This window comes from Aplidium turbinatum, chromosome 16 (genome assembly GCF_918807975.1).
Source record: "Aplidium turbinatum chromosome 16, kaAplTurb1.1, whole genome shotgun sequence".
Lineage (NCBI taxonomy): Eukaryota > Metazoa > Chordata > Ascidiacea > Aplousobranchia > Polyclinidae > Aplidium > Aplidium turbinatum.
In genome coordinates this window covers 6,424,280-6,430,279 of record NC_137487.1, presented here as the reverse complement: position 1 = coordinate 6,430,279, position 6,000 = coordinate 6,424,280, and positions in this window count along the sequence as shown.

Below are 6,000 nucleotides of genomic sequence, written 5' to 3'. Positions count from 1 at the left end.
AATTGAGCTTTGCTGTTTCTAGATGCAATTTCAAGGTAGAATTCCAGATAGGCTAGGTTGGTTGACGGAGCAGGTTTTTGCAACTTTGACGGTCAGACGTGGAACTAAAACCATTGGTCAGACATGGAACTAAAACCATTGGTTTTAGTTCCATGTCTGACCGTCAAAGTTGCAAAAATCTGCTCCGTCAACCAACTTATCTAGGCTAAGGGATTTCTGGCTATGCTCTACAGTGCCGGCAAAAAGTTTAGTAACTTTTTAAATTTTAGTAATTTCGTTCGGTAATTAGACTCTGCGATGAAATAATAGCCTTATACTATGTTATTATTATAGCCTACCCTAGCCTAACCTAATCTTTGAACATGGCGAAAGACTTATTCAGCATTGCTTTCGACATGTTGTTTTCCAAATCGTATACATATAAATGAACAATAAAGCTACTTTCTTGGGTTTTAGGGGGGGCGATCGCCCCAATCGCCCCCCTCTGAATCCGCCCCTGTACTATGGTGAATTGGGATGCAAGAGACGAAACAGAGCTAAACATAAGAACAGCCCAAGCAAAAGCAAGCTTCCAACAAATGAAACCAATTCTTTGCAATAAAAATATCTCTTTCAAAACAAGATCTAGAGTTTTAAAATGCTATATTTATCCTGTTTTTCATTACAACTCTGAAACCTGGAATATTTCAACAAAAATGGCAGAAAAGATTAATGCTTTTGAAATGTGGTGCTTCCGTAGAATGCAACGCATTTCATGGCTGGCAAAGAAAACAAATAAAGAAATTCTACACCAAGTGAACCAAACCAGAACTCTGTTAAAAAGTATGAAAACCAGACAATATAAATTTCTCGGCCATGTAGTAAGAAAGCAAAAACTGGAGCATCTCTCTTTAACTGGTAAAATTTTTGGAAAGCGGGCACCTGGCAGACAAAGACAAACACATCTGGAACAATTTAACGACAAGACAGAAACAATCATCCATGCAACATATAATAGGAACATTTGGTCTAATTATTCATCTGAGGCCGTCGATGCCTGGTTCAGGCAAGGCAATTAAAGAAGAAGAAGGAATGTATCCAGTACAGTTTTATTAAACTGCAAAAAACAATAAATCTTTGAAAAAAGCAACCGATTGTACCAACTCCGACCAAACTGTGATCCACCAATTACATCTAGAAAGCATTTGTTTCATCCGTCGCTAACAACGCCCACCCACGATGACGTAATACCACCAAAGTCGTCCCAGAGCAGTGAAATATGAGTTTTGCCTGTGGTGGCGCTGCGGAACTGTCGTTTTGTATAAATTTCGCCCTAACCAGTCGAGCTTTGAGGTTAAGATTAAAAAGTTCGCTAAGCATAGTTTTGCGCTAGAAAATGCTTAGAAAATTTACTATACTTGGGTCCAACCTGTCAGGGGCACTTTAACCTTCTAGATTCTCCACCTAACTATAATTGTATTAATAGGCTGTGTTGTCTATGTAATTGTGTAATTTTCGTTCTTTGCTATGTAAATTTCTGTTATTCCCACAACTTCTGACACAACACAATGAAATGAAAGTATCAATCTGTTCTTTCGTATGAGACTAGATCAAATTTCAGGGCAGGTGGTGGAGAGCCAGGTGACTGTAGTTTCGTCCAGCGTTGCTATACCATGCGTTCCATTTGGTGCCTTGTAAATGGGACATTCGAGAACGACATGGTCAGCAGTTTGTTCCTCCGCACCGCATTCGCAGGCCGATGAGGGAGCCAGACCCCACTTGTGCATGTTGGAATGGAAGCGACCGACTCCGGTTCGGATTCTGTTGAGCTTGACCCAAGTCGGCCGAGGCAGGTCCATACTAGGGAGGCGCGCCACCGGGTGAGATATAAAACCATGTAGTTTGGTGTCGGTGGCGCACAACGTTGCATTCCAAGCACTGGCGCCGACTTACGGGGTGGCCACGCCACCCCGTAACCGCTGTGGCGGGGTGGCAGCCACCTCGTTTAGGTTACATTACTTACTGCAAATAAATGTAATTTGAACAGACGTTTAAATCTTTTTTTGATCATTGGTTTTCGCTTCAAGTCAACGTAAAGCAAGAGGTGAACCAATAGTCCAATACAGTACCGTATTGCGAAGAAAATGATTGTTTTTGTCACAAGCATGATACTTGAGTAACATCAAGCAAGCTACGTGAAAATTACGCAACACGTGGCTGAGGCATTCCATTATAATTCAACAAATCCAAATAACCACTAAGTCTTTAATTTTGATGACTAAAGCATATGTCATAGTATGTGAAAAATGCATCTCGGCAAAACAAAAATTTAAAAAATCGGAAAAGCGGTTTTCGAGTAATCGCGTTCTGAAGTTTTGTGGCTGTCACTAAGTGGCGCTGTTGATGTTTCCAATGTTTTTTGATTTTAGGGTTATATTTGAGGTAGAAAGTTGGTTGAAGTGTCTATTCCACCATTTTTCATGATGCAGAATTCAAAAATGATGTCAATTTTAGTCTACAAGAATTAGCTAAGGAGTTGTGTGGCATTTAAAAAAAATTGGGGGACCAAATGCCAACCCCCAAATTTCCATGTGGGTAACAAGATATCCCAAAATTTTTATTTGTTCTTTAAAGTTTCTTGCGTATACTTCATGATAATATACTGTTTATTTATGAGACTTTTGTCCTTTTTGCACAATGCAACCTTTTATCAAAGACTTGCATGAGAAGTTATATGATCTATTAATGCAATATTTGAATGATGCACGCTTATGATGTCACAATAACAATTACAGATTTTCCCAAAAAACTTTTTTCATTGTGAAAATTGCTCAGGAAAACCAGCCCTTGTTTCAAAATTGCAGTAAAATTGCATCTACGAAACACACTTAGTAAAAGTCAGACAAAAACATGCAGTTTGAAAGTTTTTAGGTTGCCATATTGTGCTATCCGCCACCCCGTGCAAAAATAAAAGTCGGCGCATATGATTCCAAGTATCTTCCAACTTCCATGAAGTGTGCTGCGCTGATGGCATGATCGCTGAATGGATATAGTAATTCAACAGCAGCTGGAACAAAGAGGTGTCTTGACTTTAGTTGCCGGGGGGATTCCTGAGGTGGGATGTTGAGTTTTGCATGAAGCAAGTGGTTAGGATCCCCCGCCCGACGAGCCAGGTGTATGATTGTTTTTTTGTTTTTCATATCTTTACCCTGCATTGCGGGAAAGCGGACTTGAGCGCTATCCATCGGTGTACGCCTTCCGACGTACTCCTGACCCACGCTGCAGCCGACGGCAATATCTGTTTCCGGTTGTCTACTCTACTTATTACTGAAATTTGGTACTACCCATTACTCGAAATCGATCACTGGGTAGAGGCAATTATCGTAAAGTTTCTTGCCCAGAGAAACAACAGCAAGTGTGGGCGGCTGGAGTCGAACATGCAGGCTCTCGACTGCGAGCCCAACGCGCTAACCACTCGGCCACTGCTGCCGACGATGATGGCTCCCTTTTGGCGGAGCTCAGCAGGTTGGATGCCTGCAAGGATTGGTAAATACTCTGTTGGAGTTGGGCGCTGGCATCCAGTCACAGTTCGCAATGCGTCGTTGATTGGGCTGTCGATGAGGCGGGTGTGGGCACTGCGGCACCAGGCAGGGGCACAGTATTCAGCAGTGGAGTGAACCAGAGCCAGGGTTGCAGTGCGCAAGGTGTCAGCACCTGCACCCCAAGTTATGCCTGCCAGACGTCTCAGCAGGGCGACACGAGATGTCAGCTTTTTGCGTAGTGACTGTAAATGGTGACGGTATGTGAGTGACCTGTCAAGTGTAACCCCAAGGTATGTGGTTCTGGGCAGGGCGGCAGAATTTTGCTGTTAACGGTCACTTTCAGGTCACGTTTTGCCTCCCTGTTGTTAAGATGGAAGGCTGCCGTCACAGTTTTACTTTCGCTGAGCTTCAGTTTCCATTGATGAAGGTATCCAGATATGGTCGTCATGTCTAGGGATGGGCAATATAGAATTTCGAATAGTTGCAATCCGAATATCTAATTATTCGAATTGAAATGACATTTCGAATCGAATTTTCCAAACCGAAATTAAAATATCCACTTTTCAGACTATCAAATTTTTCATCGATTTTTTGCCGATCAATTACATTCGGCTCAGCGATAGCTAGTCGCTCTAGCAAAAACGGCTAGCCAGCTCTTTACCAGTGCGGTTTGTAAACGTCGGAAGACCGTTGTGCTGTGGATTTGCATCGTACGAATGGAACACAATTCAACTCTGGGTGAGGCTACTGCTACACCTAGTGTCGTAAGTTCCACAACAATGCAGCAATCCAATGAAATGGATGATCTGTTGAGCTCCGGTCTTGAAGCGACGAATACTTCAGCATCAACTAACGACGACAACGAACAGCTTTGAGTTACCGAAGAAAACCGATCCTACCTTAAGGCAAAAGTGCCATACAGCGATGCAATTTCTGCTATGCGTTTTAGCCTCAAAATAATATTCATGGCACAAAATTCTGCAACACAGTAGGCTACATCATTATAACATAGCATGATGCTCTTTGTATACCGGACACTTGTATCATTACCAGATAGTGAGCTCTGATAGATGAGCATTATCGCTATATCTTATCTTAAACTTAAAAAAGGGCCCTTCAGAAACAAAAGTGCCCTTTTTTTGTAATCCTGCCCCCCCCCCCCCCCCCCCCCCCAGTCAAAACTCATTCTGGTGCCCCTGGTTAAACCACCAATCAGATAATCGTATGAAAACGTCTGGCAAGTAGGTGATAATACGATTAACTGATTTCATCCAAGGATGCCAGAGCTTGGTTTTTCCACCTAGATCTGGGTTTTTTTGACCACATCTGGGTTTTAAGTTTTTTTATTTCAAATTTAGGTAAATCTAGGTTTTTTTGGTTTTTAACTTTGTACAGAGCTTGCACGGTATTAAGGCACTGGGATCTTCGATAAATGGTCCACACTGCAACACAAAAATGATAAGGTAGCCTACCGGTAATGTTTTTTGCATCAGCTACTGCAGTCAGTGAGGTACAGGATGCTGAAGAAATGATCCAATTTTATGAAAATGTGGATAACTAAAAATTGGAGTAGTAGAACTATTTGTGTTACTGAACTATTGAACATTTATTTATTGTGAATTTGAGTTATTCTTTTCAACGTTGTGTTCAAATGAAAAAGGCTAAGCAGGGTTTATTGCTAAGAACCAAGTTATCGTAGTTGTACACCAAACTGTAGCCTAAGCAGTAAGCAGGCATGATGATTCTCCTCAGCCCCAGTCTACAACTCACACAGCAAAAAGTTTAGTTCAAAAGTCAAAACTAACCTTGAAGTAATGGCTAGCCTATACATACACTCATACATCTAGCCAGTTTTAGAAATTTTGGTTAAACACACACTGAACCTTGCTAGCTAGACGCTTTACCATAAAGGTAATTTTGAACCAAAATCTTTGCTGTGAGCCCATATAGGCCTACCAAGCTCTTGTTTTTGTATATAGTTATATTACATATATTTAATATATATTTTAGATTCTATTTGAATAAGACCTTCTGATGATCTGTTAGGTGAAACAGTCTGTAAAGGCTTCAGATAGTAATAACTATATTTGATTGAGTTATATTACATATATATTAACTACCATACCAACATAAGCATGTATATTGTATAATTATATATACGTGTTACTATTTGTAGCTTTCTGAGGCTTCTGTGTAATGATTTAAAATGGTGCTGAAAGCACACGCAGGTTTTTTTAACCGCTTTACTACATATTTTCTGGACCTGGGTTTTTTTTGCCTCATCTGGGGTTTTTTTAGCACACAATCTAAGTTTATTGGAAATTTGTCGCTGGCATCCCTGATTTCATCTGTATTAACAACAACTATAGGCCACATATAGTGTACGCAATACTCATCAACTATATTTTTCTACCTGGTTGATTTGTTTTAGTACTAAAGCTAAGAAAACATTCTTTTTAACATCTTGTTACTGCTTAGA